This window comes from Falco peregrinus, chromosome 1 (genome assembly GCF_023634155.1).
Source record: "Falco peregrinus isolate bFalPer1 chromosome 1, bFalPer1.pri, whole genome shotgun sequence".
In the NCBI taxonomy this organism is placed as follows: domain Eukaryota; kingdom Metazoa; phylum Chordata; class Aves; order Falconiformes; family Falconidae; genus Falco; species Falco peregrinus.
The window spans coordinates 123,388,459-123,410,406 of record NC_073721.1 but is presented as its reverse complement, the minus strand read 5'-3'; the positions used below and the strand labels follow the sequence as shown (position 1 = coordinate 123,410,406).

Sequence of the window (21,948 nt, the reverse complement as noted above, 5' to 3'; positions counted from 1 at the left end):
GTTTTTAACTGCATCTTACAGAGTCCAAGTTAAGTCTTTCAATGATGGTCTGTAAAGTCAAACACTACATAATAAAAGCATTTCTTATAAGGGTTTTTTTGCAGGATTTGAGGGATCAAAATACAGGACCTAAAAATGTCAAAATAGAAGTTTTATTAGACTCCAGAACGAACAGAGTTAACAATCCAAACACAGAACAAACTTTCCCTAAAAAGCATTTTACACACTGAAATAACAAAACTACATTTTCTGGTTAAAGTCAAGAGCAGCCAGTATTTGTACACCTAGCATCAGCTACTGAGGATCTGAATATTTCACCAAATGGCCAGTTATATCACACTGAATGCTGAAATCCATTTTTAATCTACAAAGAGCATGGCAACTTGGCACAGAATTTTGGGGTTTTATGAACTTCAGAGAAAGTACTTTTCTACAGAAATCCAAACAAAAAAGACATCTTCCAGAAAATATGGAATAAATCACATCACGAGCAGCATCCAGAACGCACTGTGTATCATGTTATTTCTCCTGTATAGTAACAAGAAACAAGTAGTATTCTACTAGTTATTGTAGTTGCTATGATATTGACAATTGTAGCACAAGCTCTTCCAACAATATGTATTTTAGACATGGAGCTTACCCTTCAGAATCAATACACCTACTACAATCTTTTTCATTAATATATGCAGTTGTTTCCTTGCCCAAATTTGTATTTGTCTAAGGAGATGGAAATGGAAAAAGAGGACAAGACAATTACAGAAAGTAGTCAAACTCAGATACAAAGTCTCAAGTAAGCAATACAACAATGACAGGACATTGTAAGTAATACAACAATGACTTCAAAGTTTAAAGGTATGAGACCAGATATATTCCTAAGTTTCAGGAAAGATGAGGATCACTCGTTCTCAACCAGAAAAGCTGACAAACAAAGCCAGCCATAACTCAAGCTGCAAATACAGAAAACAACATTAGCAAAGGAACACCCCTGGAACTCAATTTTCTATCTTCATTCCACTTGTAACATGGTTGAAACAGAACACAAGCTGCTTTCTAGTCATTTTAACTGGTTATTGTCAAAATCCTGAAGGAAAACATCTGTAAATCCTCACACAGGTGGGCTGAAGCATTCATGTTCAAGATCCAGTTATATTTTCAAAAAATTCCCATCTACTCCTTCGTTCCTCCCCTGTGGCCCAAACACTGACACATCTCTGTGGGTGCACTACATGAAACCCAGTGATTGGGATGGCTGTCCCTTCACTGTTCCAATATTGCTAACAGATCAGACTATTTTAAGATAAGCTAATTATGCCAGTGAAGTATCTTACAAGCCATTAAGATTAGGCAGAAGAGCCCATGAAGAATTAGAAGCAGTGAAGTACAGATAAGACAGAAGCAAGAATTGTGATCTGAACTATTCACAAGAAGAAGCCTGGAGATTCCTCATCAAGATTGTAACTCCCAATTTTAGTGTGTACTTTTTCCTGCTTCTAACAGTTCTAACAAGCACAAAAGAAACTTCACATGAAGGGCTGTTGTTCCTTACACCTTCAAAAATTAAGGCATTCAAGCCTTAGAAGAACAATACTTTGCAGCTTGTTTGCTGGCATTATCTACATGCATGCAAGGCAGACAGCTACTGAAACACAGATGCCTTAAAAGAAATAGATCTGAAGAAAAATCCTCAGATTATAAGTGAGTTTGTTGTACAGAAAGTTTTCAAGAATTTTATCACATCATCTCCTCATTAACATTTCATTAAAGGAATGCATGATGGAAAAGCAGGTTGAAACTTCTTCTGCAAACTAGTCAGCCTATATCTTCAGAATATTGTGGTTGGTTTTATCACTGAACAATTCAGCCTTAAAAATACCAAGTTTAAAAAAACAGGATCCTGTATCCTAAAACTTCAATGAAGCCTTGCACAGAGGGGTGGGGAGAGGGATTTTAAAGAAATTATTAGTACCTTAAGAACAAAACAAGGTATTCCCTCCACTCCTCTGTTCTTTTTTTTGCAGGGGGAGAGAGGGTGGAGTGCAGGGGACAAGGTGTTCAAATGGAAACATCTAAATGGTTTCTAGACAAACAGGTCTTCTGACTTACTCTGATGCAAATAAGCTCCTGCTCCCCAACCTCTAGTACATATGCATAAAAGAAGCAAACTGCTGTCCAAAACCATATACTGTTACGGTCCAAAGTCTGGCAGGGGAAAAGCAGAGGACAGATCACTGCAGTAACAACCTACTGAGCTTCTATTCTAGACCACAAGAATCAAATCCCAAGTACAAATGCTGCATAGTTAATTTCCTGCACAAAATCCCCAAACCATTACAGAATTTTGCAAACACCATCCCAACCAGACTCTCTGGGTAGGAGGTAGGAAGAAATCACAAGTGGTCTACAAAACTATCTTTCCATACACTTACAAAGAGGTATCATCAAAATGAAGATCTATTTAACTTTATTCTGCTGACTGAATGAATCACAGCCTAATAGGCCATTTAGATCAAATCAAATACATTAAAAGCAAAGCAAATTAGGAAACTGAATGAAGAGTTTTAGATCATCCTACCTTTAAGTTTATTTTCATAAAATTAAATGAAAACACTTAAGAAAATAACAGTGTTTACTGATATAAGATTAGGGCATTACCAATGATGGCACTAAAATACTGAAGACAGAACTGTCTATTACCCACAGCTTTCTAAACCTACTTTTCTAATAAAATGAGGTTTACACGATCACAGTCTATTGTCCCTCTTTAAGAGCTTCTGATTTAATCGCCCAGTTACAACCAAGTGCAACAACAAAAGTATCAATTATTTTTAAGACTTTATGAGAAGTGCTGCAGAATTTTTGACTTGGTGGTTGCACACAGCCCCCAAGCAAAGCACTGCTCTGCAGTGACCAGAGAGGCAGCAGATTCTGTTGGATCACTCAGGCAGTCAGCAGGCACCTGCACCCACGCTGGCCACAGCTAGCAGGCCATTTAAGATACTTAAAGAACGTAAGAGAAATACACTGTACAGAGTGGATGCTCTGAAAGATCAGGGAATAACAGAAGAGTAAAAAAATAAGGGAAATGGAAGTTACAGATGTTTTATTACTTGCAAAACCACTACTTTACTATCTTTAAATTTATTTCCACCACTCCACCAAGCCGTACTTTAATACTGTAAATAAAATGGGCTATAGTAAACAGGAAAAAAAGAATTTGTACACACATTGTCTTTGTTCTTCCCTCTTCCCCATACCATGCTTCATTTGCTCCTCAGCAACCCAGCCATAAAGCTGGAATCCTTTTATCTCATGCAATCACCCTGGTTATGCTTGAATAGAGCCAATATTAACAGTCTACAGATCCTTCAATGACTTCCATCTCCGCTTAGACAAAAATTAGAAGGTGGAAAGAAAAAAAAAGAAAAGGGCAGCAAAACCAAACATCACCCATCAGTAAGATCAAATTGGTTGTAGCCTAGGCTTGTTCTGAAGTATTTCTTCAGCCCTGTAGCAAGACCTAATGGTTACAGTCATTCAGAAGCTCACCCAGGACCCCAACTGCTGCACAAGCACGTTTGGATCACCAGAGGGTGCTGCAGGGGCTCAGAACGTGACTACAAAGTAGATTGGGGCTTGGATCACAACTTTCTAATATGGGGCAAGTGCTCTTCTCAGTTTTAGTTTAAAAAAGAGGTTTTTACTTTGGTCTTTTAGTAGTCATAACATTTTGATCTCCTCTCCAATCACCTCTTCTGAAGAGAATGACTTATTTTCTGATAGAATCTGGTGCAAATTTTATACAAGCATCTTGTGCTAACACACTACTCATTGTAAATATGCACGTACTTGACAACAACAGTGTTCATGGACTAATTCTAGGGCACCCTCAAAAGACAACTATAAAAACAAGCATGTCACCTCTAGGCTTAACTTGACAGTACAGAAGACCATCTCCTCAGCAAAAACATATGGAGAATCTACAAATAGAGAAAAAAAATGCTGCAACCCACTGAACTAGAGAAGTCTCCTATATAGGGCATGCTAGAAGTATCCACAGAAATATTTACTGAAAAGTAGCTAGTGGGGTAACTGTGGGCTATCAGGTTACATTTCATCTTACTGTGAATCCAAATCTCCTGGGTAGATAAGCCTGTAAAGAACAATTCAACTAGGATTCACCAAAAGCATCCTTCAGAATGCTAAGACAGTAATAGCAGTTGAAATTGTCAACTCTCCTATAACCCTATTTCAGCTCCTGAACAACTCATTAGTCTTATAAAGTACTTAGCTCCTATTTTGCATAATGCATCTAAATGACTCCAGTATTCAGAAGCATTAATAACTTATGTTTTAAAACTCAGAACTTTCAATCATTTGAACATCGCATTTTACCAGTTCCTTGAAGCTACTGAATTAACAGTGGTGAACAGAAACACTGACCAATAGCTTTTTTTAAAAAAAACAAAAAAATCATTTGACAATTATCTTATTATAACTCTTGGTTTCTCCTCCCTCCCCTCAAATTTCAATTTGTATGAAACCCATGACAAAGTCTGGGGAAGTTCTTGAATTTGTGTGTCTTTCACTGAGAACAAGTGTTTTGTATTTCTGTCCGATTTTGTAACACAGATTTGGTGAAATACAATGGTTTTGTAAATTTCAGTTAATTCAGTCAATAGTTTCCCATTACTTTTTTGGACAGTTATCCAGGTTAGCACATTTGTGACCAAGAAAACAACAAGCAGCTACATAAAACTCAGTATTATTCTTTGATATTCTACAATGCTATTACATGTTTTACACAATCCTCGTGAATTCTCAGAGTATTTGTGTTAATAACTAGAAATTCTGCAAATATACCCATATCCCTATCTCCAATATCCAGTGAATACCTGCCTCCACCTACTGACCACACCTCTCTTCAGCCACCCACAATGTTGCCTCCTTTCCTTTCTAATTCAGTGCTTTCTAATGGAAACAATTAATACTTCTACTGCTGGCATTTTTTTCATAGTCTAGCCCAACATCTCTCAAAGCAAAGATCTTCATGTATGTTTCAGTGATAAAAAGTTAAGACACCACCATCTGCAATGCTACAAACAAAGGTAAGGAGAACAAGAAAAGGACAAAACAAAACAAATCAACAACACACAAACCACAAAACCCCTAATGCTCCAAAAGAAACATGGGAGGATATTAAGGAAGTCTCTCAGAGGAAATCCTTCTTCCGCATTCAAAAACTTCAAATCCCAAAAGCCAACTAGCAAGTTAATGTGTGTATTATCAAACTCAGGCTAACAAACATAATTTGACAGCCTATAGGCTCAAAAATTTTAGCAGAAGGCACTTTCCCTTTCTGTACACATCAAGTAGAACAGTTTATCTCTTGTTGTACCTTTTACTTTCCCCTCTTTTACCCTGAAACCAAGGGGCTTCTGAGCATAAGCTTATGACACCTGAATTGCGTATCATGTCATTACACACCAATTTTAACAGCTTCAAGGAAAAATAAAAATATTTAGTTACTGAAAAATTTAGTTTGTTACCCTCACTGGATGACAATGTAATACAAGCACAGTGATGATGGAACATCCCGTTTTCTCAAATATTCTCAGAAGACTCTGTGCTTTGAAAGCTCACACTGGAAAAAGCAACATTTTTTAATTGCTATATACACCAACTTATTAGCAGTCATCCTTGTCAGCTTACAGTTTTTAAAACAGGATGCATGCAGTCATATCAGGAAGAGGGCAGTTGCTGTGAAAGGATGATACCAAAAAGAAGTTGTCCTTAATGTTGATAACCTCACACAATGTGTTCTCAGCTATGCTATCCAAGTTTTCCACAACAGTGAGATGGTCAATTAAATACAACTCAAAAGCATTGCAGATTTTGCATGATACAGCAGCGGGGGGCTGGTATAAGGTGTCTTGACATCCTTCAACAGTTTCCTTCACAGACACTGCCAAGGCAAGTCTGTTCTGCCTTTTAAGACCCCTCATCTTTTTGCATGCATGTGTACAACTGTTGAGTCTCTCAAGGTTCAACTACTTGCTTACTCTCTTGTACAACTGTTTGTAATGCTTCCATATCCCATCTTTTTACACGTACAATATCTCCATATACATCTTAAGGGATATTAAAATGATCTCCTCTGAATTCTTTCTCTCAACCCCATACGCCAATATCTTCAAGAAAGAAATGTTTAACAGCAAAGTTACAGCACAGCTCAGTTATAGATGTGTTTATATAATTACATAGCTAAAGGTTTAATAAATTATCCCCCTCGACCTTCCATACACTTTAAGTGATCACAGAAAAGTACAAGATCAGGCTTGTGTACATTGGTGCAGCACTCCATGCTGACACTGACCACAACTTGCCAAGTATTACTGCAGGTATGGTATATCCGCTTTACATAGTCTCACACATCTATGGTTAGCTTTCAAACAATAAAAATAACATTAGTCTAACCCACAAAATCCTAAATTACAGTGTTGGAAGCAATCTGATTTTCAAATGAAGGTAAGTTTCAAAAACACTTGAAAGGATCTAAAGTAAATGGAAGAAGTCATTCTTCCCCTCTATTATCATCGTAAAAGGATCATGGGCACAATCCCACCCGTTCTACACCTCACTTTTAGGTGATCTCCAGCCACCACAATGAAGACAAATACATTTTTCTCCCAGTTATTTAGCTCTTTACTTAATTTTTTTTTGGAAAAAAAAAAAAGTCATAAACGACAGTAAAAGATGCTTTGTCATCAATGTCTGGTACACAGGTACTTAAAGCAAGCACCTTTCCACAACTATGCTTGGCTAGTATTTCCTAACACTTACTTTTTATCTTGGTATACTTAAAATAAGCATGCAACAATACTAAGTAACTACCAGTGAAATCCAGCTGAGCACAAAGCAATACAGAATGCACTTGTAAGTCTCTAGGTTGGCCAATAAGGACTTTGGCAGAATTCGAAAGCCCTTCAGGGACAGAGGCAAATATAACTGGGAGACCTACCTAATTAAGCATCACTAACATTTTGAATATAAAGTAGTTAATTCCCTGAAAAATAATTCAATTAATCACACTCTTATTAGGAAGGCTCTATTTTCTTCTCACCACATAGGCATGCTTGCACTGTTATAACACATGGGGAACAAAAAGCATAGTGCTTTCTGTAGGAAAGGTTCTGTATTCCCCCTGCATCGAGATTTTGAAAAAGGACTAGCCACAAAATTTAGCTGTCCTCACCCAACAGTGATTCCTGCCTAATTCTTCACTACAGCCTCAGATTAAGGATAAAAGGAGAAAGGAATATTACCATATATACCATTTAAAATATTCCAACAACTCAGTGACTGTTCTGGTGAGGAGGAACTGATATCTCAGGAAAAGTTGTCTTGCAAGATCTTAATTCCTCTTTTGTGTCAAATGGAAATAACAGCATACAGTACCAGGGTTTACATTCCTAAAGGAAAAGACAGGAGTTAAAAATAATGTATAAAAAAATCTCTCAGAACCCACTGAAGAGAAGACGAAACAATACAGTTGATAAAGAAAAATAAGGAGTCCCTTAATATGGAAGAAAAAAAATCCCTTCAACTTCATAAGCAGTAACTTGAAAGATCAAGTGTTAAAATAAGAATGCACCATATGAGGGGGCTGGTAAGAGGGAGAAATCTAGATCAGATGCTTACTTCAAAATAAACAAAGCAAAATACACTATTGCAGGCTGCAAACTTAACCGTCCACAGCATTATTTATTAACTGGTACTCTATCACAGAACACATGCTGGGGGAGGGGAGGTTAACTGTCATATTACACAGTTGAAATCTGGTTTTAACTCTTAATCATACTACTTTGTTCATTCACTAGACACTGTATCAATGACCTAAAAAATACTTTGATTAGCTGCCCAAAAAAGTTCCTGAAGTCTTTGACTAGAAGGAAGGTCAACAAAATTAACTTGGGGAAAAAGCACAAAAGGCTGCCTTGCTGTAACCTCACAAACTTCGTAAGACGTCAAAACCACCTTGTTTTGTAATTGTAAACATTCAGAGGAAAAGCCAGCTTCACTCCGTTATTTCAGGATCTGACTGCACCTTTAGAGACACTATTCATTCCACGTGAGAGGAGAAAGAGTTAAACTAAGCCCACATTCAGTACCACTTCAGTAACACAGTGGCAAGTCCATTCAAATAATTATTGCATTAGCCTTTCAGTGCTAGCAGCAAAGCATACAAGAGAGAAAGTGGAATGGCGCATTTATTTTCCCTGGTTAGTTTACCAGAGCTGAAGGAATCAAATCTGAACACACGACAAGAGGCACCAAAATTCACCTGTATTATCACAGACAGACATTTTACTTTTGTTCCATTTGATCAATTGAAGAACACATTATTACACACATGAAATAATATTTCAAATACAAGAAATGTGAAAACTTAGATACAGTGACTTTGTGCATTAACGTCCCAGCATATACGTTACCACACGATATTCCAATTAATTCAAAATAAGTTTCATTTTAATGATAAGGAAAAGTACATCCCAGTGTTTTGCATACATGATCAGACTGCTGGCATGACTGAATAGGCCCAAAGCCTAAGTTTTAATGCAGAGTATTTAATCCTGTGGTCTTTAAAAATAAAAATGAAGAATTTGGTGAGGTGAATAAAACATGCTCATACTATTTTTAAAAAAACATTTTTTAAAAAGTGAGCTGAAATACACAGACATCTCTCATGCAAGGCATAGCAAACTACAGCTATTACTAACTCAAGATATTTCTTATTTAGGCAAGAAACTTAGTTCCCAAGCTAATACAGATACGCACACTACACAGCATTAGTCATACGACACTACTTTTATTAATGTTAGAGAATTAATCGGCTATATTCCATTACGCATGCCATGACTGAGCGCAGGCAAGGTAGCATGGCATTGTTCACAGACTTGCATGGTGCTTCTACTCTCTCTGAAGCAGCACTTCGGCCCAGAATACTTAGAATGACATCAACAAGTTATCTGAGAAACTTGGCTAACATTCTAAAATAAACCCCGTAAAAGCTCTGCTGCCACATTAACCAGTCTAAGGTAAACCGCACACACTTCAGCTCAAATAAGGTATCTAAATAAGACAGGTCTTCTACCATAATAAGTCATTTTATTGTCCAGAATTATTTCGAGTTTTAATTCAACCATATCTTTCTCATCTTACTAGTCCAACATGACTCAATTCACCTAGCTTCATAAAAGTCAGTGTTCACTCATTTCTTCATCCCTTGTTTCACAAAGAAACTGAAGTTATGTGAAATCGCAGGAATCTAAATCTAGGTATCTACACATAAGCAAAGCATTCTATGGGCCATTTGTAGAGATGAGCTGTAACCACCCGAGTTTAAATTCACACTTCAAAAACGGAACAAAAAAAGCAAATGTAAAAACTAAAGGCTAATATATTTCTACCGTAGTTTACAATCTGCAAACATCTCAGAAATTAGAAATGCTATAATACTAAAACTGGTTTAGACGAGCTGCACTGGCAGAAAGAGACTGCCATCTATGCTATAATTGTTCTGAAGTAGATCCTGTCCCTCTCATTGAAGGATTCTTCTCATTTACTGATGATACTCCTCTACTACTACTGGTGGACTACGTCAACTACAGATTCAGAAAAGAACTGTGGAGGAGAAAAATAACTAACCAGGGCACTGGGTTATTTTCCTTCCTAAATTCCAAACTGAATGCCCTCAATCAAAAAACGGCTCATCTTCATCTGTCCAGCACTACTATAATCCCCTACTATCAATGCAAATTGTTTCATGCTCTTGTTTTGGTTTTGCTAGCTAAACAAGTACAGAATTTTAAAATACCGTTTTATAATTACGCCTTTTAGTGACCAAAAGTGTTAACATTACACCCTTTATTGCAATTCTTCCAAATTACATAACTGAAAGACATGTAATTTTGCACATACTCTAGCACCTAAATGAAAAAACCATAGTTTAAGAGAGGAACATCACGCTTCTCCCCCGAATATAAGTCACAAACAAAAAAAACCCCAGATGTCACACTCTGAACTGTAAGAGCCAAACATTTTAAATAATTTAAAAAACAAAAACACCAGAATAGATTATAGGAATATTGCTCTGACACCTTTTGCACACGTTGTTTGAACACTACCTAGCAGTAACAAGACAACATAAATATCTACCAAAATATAGATACCTAGCTCCTAAAAATGAAAAAAAGACTTGTATAATCATGTGTAGACAGCTAACATAATGAAGTCTGAAAGCTTAGAGCTTCCCGTATGTTACCTAAAAATCTACCAGACTCTGAAAAAGGTTTAATATAAACACTGTGTATATTACCATTTCCATACAAACCCATTTTTTTTCTTTTCCTTACTACTGTTTACAAATTATTCTTTTTTGTAACTCCTTTGTACTTCCCAAAACCTCCTTCCCCCACTGTTCGTAATAAATCTGATCTTTGTATGACTATGGGACACAACAGCTTTATGCTAAGCACAAAAAAAATCCTTCTTAAATTGTCTTTTTTCCCCTGTAGAGCTCCAGGTTCTCAACACTGAAATTAATCACCTGTCAAACAAGTCACCGCGGCTTAGTTTTTCTAAGCAATTCCACCCTCCTCACCACCTAGCATCTCAAAAGCAGGTAAAAATTTATTGGAAAAAACAGCTCCATAAAGTCGTAAAATGCACTGTCTTTACAGCCAGAAACCCAGCAGCTGCTTTTCTTACCCTCATGACTTCTGCACAGAGCTGCCGAACACAAAAACCTACTTGCAGTACGACACTGCTGGACCTTCAGTCTTCTTCCTCTGGACAAAACACCCTCTAGTTTATCCATTAGCGAACAGTTTCTCCTCCCATCCGCCGCACACCTTTATGCGGTGCACAACTACTTTAACAGTCCCTACCTTCACCTCCCGCCCCCCTCCCCCCCGATCGCTAGCGTACAACATGAACGACTCGGAGAAGGATTTGTTTGTTTGTTTGTTTGTTTTTCAACGTGATATCGCTTTCCCAACGTGGCTGCCGAAAAGCAGGACAAAAGGTACTTTTCCTCCCCGCCTCTGCAGCCACGCACACCCCGCGCGGAGAAGTTGGCCACCCAGGCGAAGGCGATCGTGCCTGGGTGCTCCCCGCACGCCAGGGCCCCGCACCCCACCCTCCGGTCCCGGAGCCCCAGCCCCCAGGCAGGCTCCGCTCGCCTGGCCCATAAATGTCCATCCTCTGCCCCCGGCAGCGCTGCAGGACCCTGTGGCGCGGCCCCGGCCGCGGGGAACCTGCCCACCCGCGGGACCCCGCGCCCGCCGCCCCCGCGCCGCCGGCCCGCGCCCCTCCCCCGCCCGCCCCCCGCACCAACTTCCCCGCCGGCGCCCCCCGCCCCGCTCGGCTCGGCGGGAACGGGCGCTGGGGGGACCCTCCTTCCCCACCCCCGCAACCCCGGGCCGCCCCCCGAGGCGACTGCCCCCGCCCGTCACCCGCTGCCCCAGCCCCCGACCCCGCTCGCTCGCTCGCCGCCGCTCCTCGCCACCAGCCCAAGGCGCCGGGCGCGGAGAACGCCCTCACGGTCGCCCCCAAAAGCAGGGACCCCCCCTCGCTCACTCACCCGCCCGCGTCCCCTCGCTCCCCGCCGCCGCCGCCGCTCCTGCCTCCTCCCCGCAGAGGCTCCTCAGGAGACACTGACACCGGCGCACGGATACCCGCTGGGCGCTATTTTTGGGAAACAAGGCCCAATCGGGGCCGGAACTACTTCCTCTGTCACACTCTCTCCTCAGGCGCAGCCGTCTCCCAACAATATCCTTCCGCTCTTTTCTCCGGGCGGCTCGTACGTCGCCGCGGGAGCTCAGCCGAGCCAGGCAGGGGCGGGAAGAAGAGAGCAGCGTAGGGAAGCGGGGCGGGAGGCTGCGCCCGGCGGCGGGGCTGGCAACGCCCCGGGTTGGACACCCAACATCGCCGGATTATTTTGTTTTACCATGGGGAGCGGCCGGGTCTACATTCTTCACCGCCGACCCAATCCCGCGGCGCCGCGAGCCGATAGGGCAGCGCGCCGGAGTGACGGGGCGAAGGCGCCAATCGCGGTGCCAGCAAATGAAGGGGGCCGGCCAACCCGAGAGCAGTTGGTGGGCGGGGCGAAGCCAAACGGGGGCTTTGAGTGACGGCAGAGCGCTCAACCAGAAAGGCGGAGAGGGACGCAGCAGCCAATCAAAGCCGAGCGTGTGCGGGCCTACCGCCGAGGAAGCCCTTGGCCGTGCCCCCTCCTGCCCAACCTTGGCACGGCGCATGCGTGCAAGGGTGCCGCCGCGCTCCGCGCCGCTCCGTCCCTCGCCTCGCCGCCAGTGACGCACGCGGCCAGGCCCGCCCTAGCGGGGAGCGGCGCATGCGCCAAGGCGCCCGCCCAGGGCAGGGCCGGGCCGGGCCGGGCCCCGCAGCGACGTGCTGAGGGGTTGCCGGGGGCAACGGCAGCGGCCGGGCCGAGGCTCGGCCGGCGCCCGCCGACACGTCGGGGCCCGCGGCCCCCCCGGAGGGGCAGCCTGAAGGGGGAAGGCGGATTCCCCTGCTGTCAGCGAGGCAAAGCTTTGCACCCGGGGGCCAAAGCCCGGCCTAAAGTTAATTAAAACTATCTCAGTAAGCGGTACCCGCTCCTCTTCCAAGGCCTGATCACTAGGTCTCTGGCTACATCCTCCAACACCAGTTGCCACCCACAACCTCTATCACCTTCACAGAACCCACCACCCCCACTATAATTTTCTTCTTTTTTATTTTTTTTTTTTTTTTTTTGGCGGACGGGCTGCGTGTGGAAATCACTGCTTTATAAGCACATGAGCTTTGTCTTCACTTTCAGGCAATGGTGGCGGCCCACCTTAGTTCCTCCTCCATCCATCTCCAGCTCACATTATCTTTTGTTAGAGGTCCCGTTAATTTTTGCTTTAAGTAGAAAAGACTAGTCGGGAATACATAATAAAAGACATAAAACTGGCATCTTTCTCCTTCACAGAAGGGAGCAGCTGAAGAATGACCCAAAAATAAAATTCGGATGATCAAAAGATACTTGCCAAAAATCATCTGCACTCTACAGCTTCTCTGGATTTATCCTGAAAGATACCCGCAGTCTCGGAGTGAAACAGTGGGAGCCATTGCAGCGCACTGCATCACTGGTGGCACCTGCACGTCTCTGCCTCAGGGCACCAGAACCAAAGGGGCTTTCTCTGGAAAACTGAAAACAGAGGGTGTTTGTTTTTTTTTATATTTGGAAGACTGTTATCATTAACTGAGTACAAAAAAAAAAAAAAAGTAGCTCCACAAATGGTTAGAAAACAGGATGCAAAAAATGATGACAAGAACACCCAACATGCAGTGTGACAGCCACACGATTGAAAGGCAAAATGTAGATCTATGCACTTCTCACTGTGGATCTGGGAAAAAGGTAGTAAGAGGTGTGGAAGACAAAGAAAAAATCAAATACAAATATTGCCATCTACTATCCTCTTTTCGAGCCGATTGTTACTAAAGTATAATAATCAGGAAGATATTTTAATACATACAGTTTTCTTACAATTCTCAACATGAACAGTCCAGGTGTCATTGATTTTTATATGAATATGGCTTATTCTCTTCTTCATCACTATACCTATCATCCATAATATCTGTAAGGTCCACTACTAGAATCTAATAATTAATACTATGAAATCTTCCCGGACAGCAATATGCTGAAAAGATGTTAGATGAAATCCTGAACTCTTTAATTATAAAAGTCAGTGGGAGACTGAGCAAGACACTGAAGCAAGGCCCGAACAAGGGCTTCTGGATATACTCATTAATTATTTTCAGTACATAACCACATTATTCTAAGATGTCAAAAAAAAAAAAAAAGGAGGAAAGCAAAGAGATAAATAATTGGTTCTAACCTATCCTTTTCAGTGGCACTACAAGAATAAGCGTAGCATGTGTTGCTCAAGGGATTTCCATATACGCCTTGCAAACAATAGTTAAGGGGTACACAGCAGTGTCCTTCCCACTGAAATGCATTCCTCCCTCAATTGAAACACTGTTCTATGTAACAATTGAGAAAAGGAAGTGCAAAATACGGTATCCAATTGAAAGTACAGATGTTGTTTTCCATATGCGATGATGTGCTGCTACATCTGCTTCTGCAGACTCCTCTTGGGACTGCTAGCAAAAAAGAACGGGTGGCGGGGAGGTCACAGATGTTCTCACATGTCACAACAGCATAAATGAAAAATACCACCCCTTAGGGTGACACAAATAAAACTGTAGAAGAAATTACGTATCGAAATGACTAAAATCACTGCATGGCTTGGTGGCCACATTCTGCATTAGGTTTGATTTCCAGGACAACTGCAAAGGCCAAACGCACCTGGATAATCCAAAGCTTCTTGGATTAGGAAAAAAATCCAGACTACAGAGAAAAAAGTTACGATCTTTATAAGACCTTAGAACATAACAAAACCCCAGAGAACATCACACTTGAGTTTCAATATGACGAGTAAAAATTATCACAAGCATCTGCTAGGATCACTCTTGAGATATAAAAGAATAACTGCTGAACACATTCCTGCCCATCTTATGTACAACCCAGAGACAAAGAAGAACCACCTGACATCTCTTCCCTCCACCAAATAATAGACACTGTGACTTCCATGATATGCAAGGAGAAATATGCAACAGAAATATGAAGAAAAATATAGGGGGGGAAAGAGACACCAGTATTCTTAATTGTAACTGAATAGCCTCACAGTCAGAAGCATCATCCAGCAGTTGTTATGGCAATAAAGCTTTCCCTTGCATCTCTATTCCAGTGCATTTCCACCCACTCATTCAAGGTACTTTGGAGGCACTACCACCAAAATCATTATCTCCACTAACTTTTAGCTTACATTTTAGGACCTTCTTACAAAACGCTCCAGAGATGTACCATGGCTGTTCCTCAGGCCTCCTTTCAAATGTTCCTCATAGTCTAGAAATCAGCTTTTTCATCTTATGCCCTGGAGAAAAATTCTTGGCCTCAAGCTTCTAAAGGTGAACTTTGTATAAAAACAAAATGCAGGACTTTTAAAATTATAGGTAAGAGGAATAGGGAATGTCACTTTGCTTTTGTGTATTTACCTAATAATTAAGTTATCCTTCACAGGGAAGGAGGGTCTAAGAACAAGGTTTCTTAAAATCATAGGCCAGATTAATTCCTAACATTGTTTCACTTACAATGGTGGAAATACTCTTATGAATGAAGATTTTGTAAAGCACTACTTATTGCAACAAAACCAAATTGTACTCACAGCATTTCAGGATGGGAACTTGTGTTAGAAACAAAGGATAGGAGCAGGGGGGACTCCCACCTAGGGAGCAGGAAATCAGAGAGGAACAGATAATGGTTTCTTTCCATTAAGGCTTTGGGTAACGCTGTTAACCCCAGAATGACCGCTTCAGTACAGACACAGACTTCTCGCGCTCAGAAAGCTGGCCTGGAACAAACTCCCCTGACCTCCCTGTCTGGGCTTCGGAGCACTGCTGTTACACTACTGTTTGGCTCTGATGTTCCACTCAAGACAGATACAATCAAATAAGGATTTTCTTATTTTAGTTAAGTCGAAATTGCCTGACAATGCATGAATTAAATTCACTCAATCCATTTCATAAACTGCTCTCTGTAAACCACTAATATTTCCACATCGTTATACAGTACATTCAGTAATCTGATTGCCTTGGGAATATTTGTTTTTCCAAAACTTGTGGCCAAGGTACATAAGATTAGATCAGACACAGCTTGTCTAAGAATGCTGTAATGTGGGTGTACAGTATATTTGCTCATTTTTAGATACAGGTAAAAGTTCTCTTTCAAACTTTTCCAGCCAGGGGTTCAAGCTCAGTTATCTGAAGTTGTCTGCTGCAGCATTTGGCACTTCTTGTTTTCCTTTGCTGTTGGCCTTCTAATACTGGAGGATCAACACGGGAAATATTTGCACTGCATGTATCACCGACTGCACGCTTGATCCATACCTCAGCAAAACTTGTGGTATTTTATAGGTCCTCACAACGACAGAACACAAGTCTCTCAGGGATTCACGCTCTTCTGCTGGGATTTTCTCACCATCCTGCATGTTAACATGAACCAACAGCTGGGTTTAAGAGTTCTGATATAAATAGTAACATCGTGCTGCGAGCAAGCTTCTTGGAAAGTAAAGAAAATACATTATTTAATGCACTCTGACATTTGCCTTTCCTCCCCTTATTCCTAAGCTGCATTTCTGTAAACACCCATGATGACAAACGCAAAAAAGTTGACTTCTTCACGCAGACATAACAAGTGCTGCCTTGAGCCCAGGAGATGATATCCAGAACAGCTTACCTCTTCCCTTAGCCAGACAGCTGGCAAACTGCACAGTAGGAAAAGGAGTCAGAGCAGGGATGGAAATTCCTGCATCCAACAGCATTCAAGATTACAACCTTTGGTATTTTATTTTCATGGTTGCTCTTTGTTGCCTCAGAAACTTCCTGCTTTTGCCATATCTTTCCATTCATTAAAATTGCAGCTTGCAATTAACCATTCTGACATAACATAGCTGAGATTTTTTGGCAGCAGCCTTAACCAGAGGTTTTCAGAGTTTCCTGCAGACAGCTTTAAATTTTCATATCCTCATGAATGCTTGCCACCTTCTTTTAATAACTTGAAAAAATAAGCCTCCTCTCTTAGGAACTTCATTGTTTCTGTATTTCCCCAGCACTCATTTACTGCTTTTAGAAATGTGTCATGCACATGTATATTTATAGAGAGAGCAAAGTGTACATATGCACAGTATAGTTTGACATCTTATAGAGAACACACAGATTGCTTAGCAGATCTAAAGAAAAATAGTTATGTTCAATATTTTCATTATTAAAATGTACTTTTCTCTTTTGATGGTATCATATTATTTCATCCCTCTAAAAAAACCAATCATATTTACCACATTATTCAAAAACTGCAGGCCTTCATCTGTTAGCAATTTTGTAGCTTAACACATATTATGACTGTCATATATTGTAACACCAAACTATTTTTACACAACAAAATATTTCTTAGGATAGATCTTGCCTTTTTGCCAAAGAGCTAGAAATCACTTTAAAGGATTTTAAAGTTATTTGCATTTTTAAGGCGTAGAATATATTTTTTCATTTGGAGACCTGTTCAAACACTGCTTGCCATTATCTCTAATATAGATTAGAAATTGATTTAAAAGGGGGTCTTTTTAATGTTCAAACTGACCTTAAAGTCTTTTTTCTTCTAACATTACCTGGCAAATAAATTCTTAAAGGGATATTATCAATTTAAGAACTTTGCTTTATTCTGGAAAATTTTCCCAGAGATTAAAGAGAAAATGTCTCCTTTTGTCCTCTAAGTTTAATTTCTATATTTGACAGCAGTATGTGTGGTCAGTATCCCATGCTGTTAGGAAACAAAAGGGACAGAAATAGATGCAGGAGACCATAATACCTGAAAAGCCTTTGAACTACTTTTTAAAGTAGATTTGAAGATGATGGGGCCTCTTCAAGTGACAAAAGACTTGTGGAACTCTTAAAAGCCAGATAGGTTGCTCCTGACTTGTGCAGAGCGCCCTCAGCTCTCCCGCAGCAACCAGCTAGTGCTGCTCTTAAAATGCAAGTTTAAGTGTTCGGGGTTTTTTTATCTGCTTCACTGTAAACTCCACTGACCAAACTGCACATATGAAAAGGCATATTTTATTGCCCTGATCTCCTAAGCTTCATATACAGAGCCTACAATGGCTCTCCATGATCTGTTACAACATACAAGGCATAACAAATAAACTTTTAAAGCAGCTAACTTACGAAATTGGGGCAGTTTTGGATTTTGGGTCTTTTATAATGGTGTCCAGACTCCTCAGTACAAATATGTCATTTGCGTATTTCCCACTGATTTCTCTGGGGGTACACATAGGCTGTTTGGTCTGTGTCCCGCAGGATAAATAACTGACATCAGCTGCCCTGCTCCTTCTGGCCCTTTCAGGTAAAAGGCAAAAATGCCATTCATCCTCTGCTGGAGGTCTGGAAAACAAGCCTTAAAGATGTAACCAAAGCATTAACATGGATCAACTGGTGCGCGTTTCTGAGTGCTGTATCTGAACAGGCATTTGTTAAGGGGTTTATGGTTTTCTTGGCTGTGATTTAGGAATATTGCATACTTTCTCAACCCTTTACTAAAAATATGCTCAGTTCTAACCATGAAATGCGGCAGCACATTTGTTGCAGTCTCTGGGGAGGGTTTCTTATCTGTCAAACAGTTTAGAAGACAAACTGGCACTGAGGCAGCTCACCTGTTTTCTGTGGTTACTTGATGATAAACTACTTCACAGACCCTGTTGTTGCATCTAGGACAAGTGTTTTGAGACAAAGCTCCAATACACATGTAAACAGGTCACCTCGTGCTAAAATGCCATTTCATTTCCAAGCCAAGCCAGCTGGCTTTAGACAGAAAGTTCTTTTCTACTTGCGTGGGCAAACTTTATCGCCTTCCCATCCTTTTTCTCTTGCTGTCACATTACTGCAGAGGTGGTGGTGGCTGATAGCAGAGTGAGAAGCAGCATTTAAAATGTGTCCAAGTTAGCCAAGATAATAATGCCTGCTCCTGCAGCCATGTGTTGGATCAGTCCCCTGATCTCATACAACCTAATCAATCATCTTTCATTATACCAAAGCAGAGAGAGATAACTGAGATTGTGTTCAAGTTATTGAATAAAAAGGAAAAGTATCCAAAATTTTGCTGTTTGATCCTGTGTTTCATTGGCCCCGGTCCTAGTTTGAAAGGGTCCAGACTCATCCTGGGTTTGGTACTTTTGCATCTTTAATTTCAGTTTAACACATCCTGTTGTGTTCCTCTGGAAAAAAAGCGAATTTCTTCTTAGCTCTCCCACAGGGTGGAGTAAGAAAACTAGTGTTATCTGGGAGGAAAGCTGAAAGTTTGGGATTGTTGGGTTTCTTTTGTTCGCCTTGGAGCTTGTTTTTTCAATGGTTTTTAAAAAAAGATGCAAGTTCATCTTTAAATTAGACTCTAAAATGAAGGGTCTTCAAACTGCTCTGTAAAATCAATGGAAAGTCTCCTATTAATTCAGAGATTAGACCTGCAGAACTGTGCCACCTAAGCAGAGAGTAAAATACACAATAGGTATAGTTTAATTGGTGTAGAAGTGGTTTAAATCTGTCTTATTACACTTTAACCAAGCTGAACTGTTCTAGACTAGATTAAAACCATTACTGCAATGGACGCCAGGCTCTGAATTTACCATGCCTTAGCTATACCTTCCCCCTGGGTAAAAGAGGATGAGGCTACCTCAAGTGACCCTGCATCTCATGCAGGTATGCATATGGAAAAAGCTGACACATAAAGACTTGTTATCCCCACACTAATTTGTCCATGTGTCCATGTCCATAGTTACACTTGTTTATGTAACACCAGTTTAAAAAGATACTTTCAGAGTCTGAATACATGAATGAGTGATCTCATTCACGTACTGACATGCTTGACAACTTACCATGCACCAACCGAGCCACAGTAATTGACCATGTGTGTTTGCTCTTAGCCTGTGGCGATCTCAGATGGAAGAAACCAGTTTAGACTTCTCTTTTTCTTGGCCCTGAGGTTAAGCTGACACACTGAACCTCACGTTTGCTGCAGGCTAAAGAAAGGCATGCTGCAGCTACCATGCCTCAACCGATGTGCGGTAACTCGTTAGGCTGCTGGAACCGGACAGCGTGCCTGAGCTGTTGGTTAAAATGGGATAATTGAGGGCATAAATCAGGTGTTAGTTCAGTTCAGCACAAGTCAATTAGGAACGGATTTAAGGTAAATTGACACAAATCACTCTTAGTCCAGAATAGAACTGGCTACCCAGCGCTAGCTTAACTAAATCCAATACAGCTTAATCTAACTTAAATTGAAAGACTTTCAACTAGCCATAAAAAACCCAGAAATCTTATGTGCATTGCCTAGGGTATGTGCATTCACTTCAAGCAACAGATACAACTGGACACATAAAGAAAGTTTGCCAAATTCACAGCTATCTCTGCAGACAATGTAGAGAGAGGTACAGAAGTAGCTGTAAAAGCAGCAATACCTTCTCTGGCTCTTCCAGCAGATTTGGTACACTCCACCATTTTCAGCTGTAAACTGCTGAAGGTAAGAACGGGTTTTCTGCATTGTCCCAGAAACGTGCACTCTGCCATCATTTAATAACAAGTATGTAACAATGCTAACATGATCCTGGTCAAAGTAATTGCGAACAAACATGGGACAGCTGAGTTTGTTTTCATTCCTTGAGCTTGATGAAAAGTACTAAGGATCAGAAGATGATACAGATACAGAAAAGTAAATCTAGGTTTCATAAATTTTAATAATGAAGTGTTATTAGTAATTCAATCTAGCAGAAAAATCTCTAATGAATAAAAAGCAAATAAAGCTTGATTTTCTCAAATAGCTTCACCCTCCATCTCTAGAAACTGTTACTGAAGTTAGGGAAGCATAGTTGGGAGTAGTCATATAGGGACAGTTTTTTAAATCCTTTACCAATGGGAGACTGACTTGAATGAAGGAATTTAGCCCCCTAGTTCCCACTTCCTGACTGAGTTATCTTTTCTAAGAAATTTTTTTATGGAGAATGTCGTGGGAAACTAGTCTGAATTCTTTGTGTAGTGTGAGATTTTAGAAGACTCTGTTATGGATCAGCATCTCACTAGGGAGGATGCAAGATGCATATGCACAATAAAATGATATGCCCTTACAACACACTACATAGTCCCAGCAGCAGGCTGTGCTTCAAATGTATTCCTACGTGGCTGTTGAGAACCAGCAAGGAGTCGCCCTGCAGCCTGTGGGAAGAAACGCAGCCCTTTCCCGTGGTGGTTACTTGGCTTATCCATCCAAGGTAAAAATACATTGTCCTCCATGCGATGGGACTTGTGCTGTAAGTGCCCTTTGCTGCAGCGTGAATTTTGTTTGCTGTTCCCCCCCCTGCTCCAAACAGCACTGTGTGCACACTGCACAGTTGCAGCAGACCACACATTCTGAACAGGAAAAAATTAAGCATATTATTATCAGGATAATAGAGTGTCGGAAAGAAAGTTGCCTCCAGCACTTTGTCCAGATTAAAATCTCAATCAGTACCATTACCTGGGAAGTATCTGCAGGGACATGTGCATGCTATGCATCTCAGCCAGCAATCTGGCCTATAACATTTGCAGAAGCTTTAGCAATTTCTGTAATGACCCTTACAAGTCCTCCATTTATTCAAAAGCTGAAATGCTAGCCTATGTGAGACAAACTTCTAAAACAGCAGATTGAAGTACTCCATGTAAATTGAGCAATTTCTGTTAACACATGTCGACTAAACCAGAGCTGCAAATCAGCCAAGCTGCTGCTCTGTGACAACAAACATCTGAGGTACTGGAGCTTGAAGTTAATCGAAGTTATTTATTTTATCATGCAGAACTAAGCCATCAGCCATTGCTCTCTCAGACATGGTTTTCATGTTCCCCCTCAACCAGAGTATACGTGCTTTCTTCAGCAGAAGATGAATGTTATGTACTTAGCCTTAATATTAACCTTAAAAATTCAGCTATTACAGTTGATGCTTATTCTGCCTCTAGTACCAAATTATGCACGCAAGCATAATTTGGGGATCACTGAAAGAATAAAACCTAAACCACAGCTATTGTTAATCCAAGACCAAGCACTTTTGTTTGTATCAACATGAAGTAACCACAAATACGAGAACTGCAGCTAATACTGTTTGCCTCTCATCATGTTGATCTGAAAGGCTCCTTCAGAGAATTATTATTCAAGGACTGGTTCAATGGAAGAGTAACTAGTTTCAGAGCATATGCTACAGGAGTCAGAATTGAGGG

The 21,948-nt window shown here is 40.9% G+C and overlaps 1 protein-coding gene across 8 annotated transcripts in view; it reads right to left on the bottom strand.

Annotated features, from left to right (window-relative positions):
* The window catches only part of MEF2A (myocyte enhancer factor 2A), a 92,862-nt gene extending 80,812 nt beyond the window's left edge, over positions 1-12,050 (bottom strand). For 3 of the 8 annotated variants that reach the window (XM_027793962.2, XM_055814618.1, XM_055814599.1), the window contains exon 1: positions 11,645-12,046. The gene's annotated coding sequence lies outside the window, so the exon portion shown is untranslated. Of the gene's footprint in view, positions 1-7,331; positions 7,458-11,644 lie in introns of those variants that run through there. The other 5 variants (XM_055814626.1, XM_055814573.1, XM_055814587.1 and 2 more) reach the window with 5 other exon arrangements.
* Between the last annotated feature and the right edge of the window lie 9,898 nt (positions 12,051-21,948).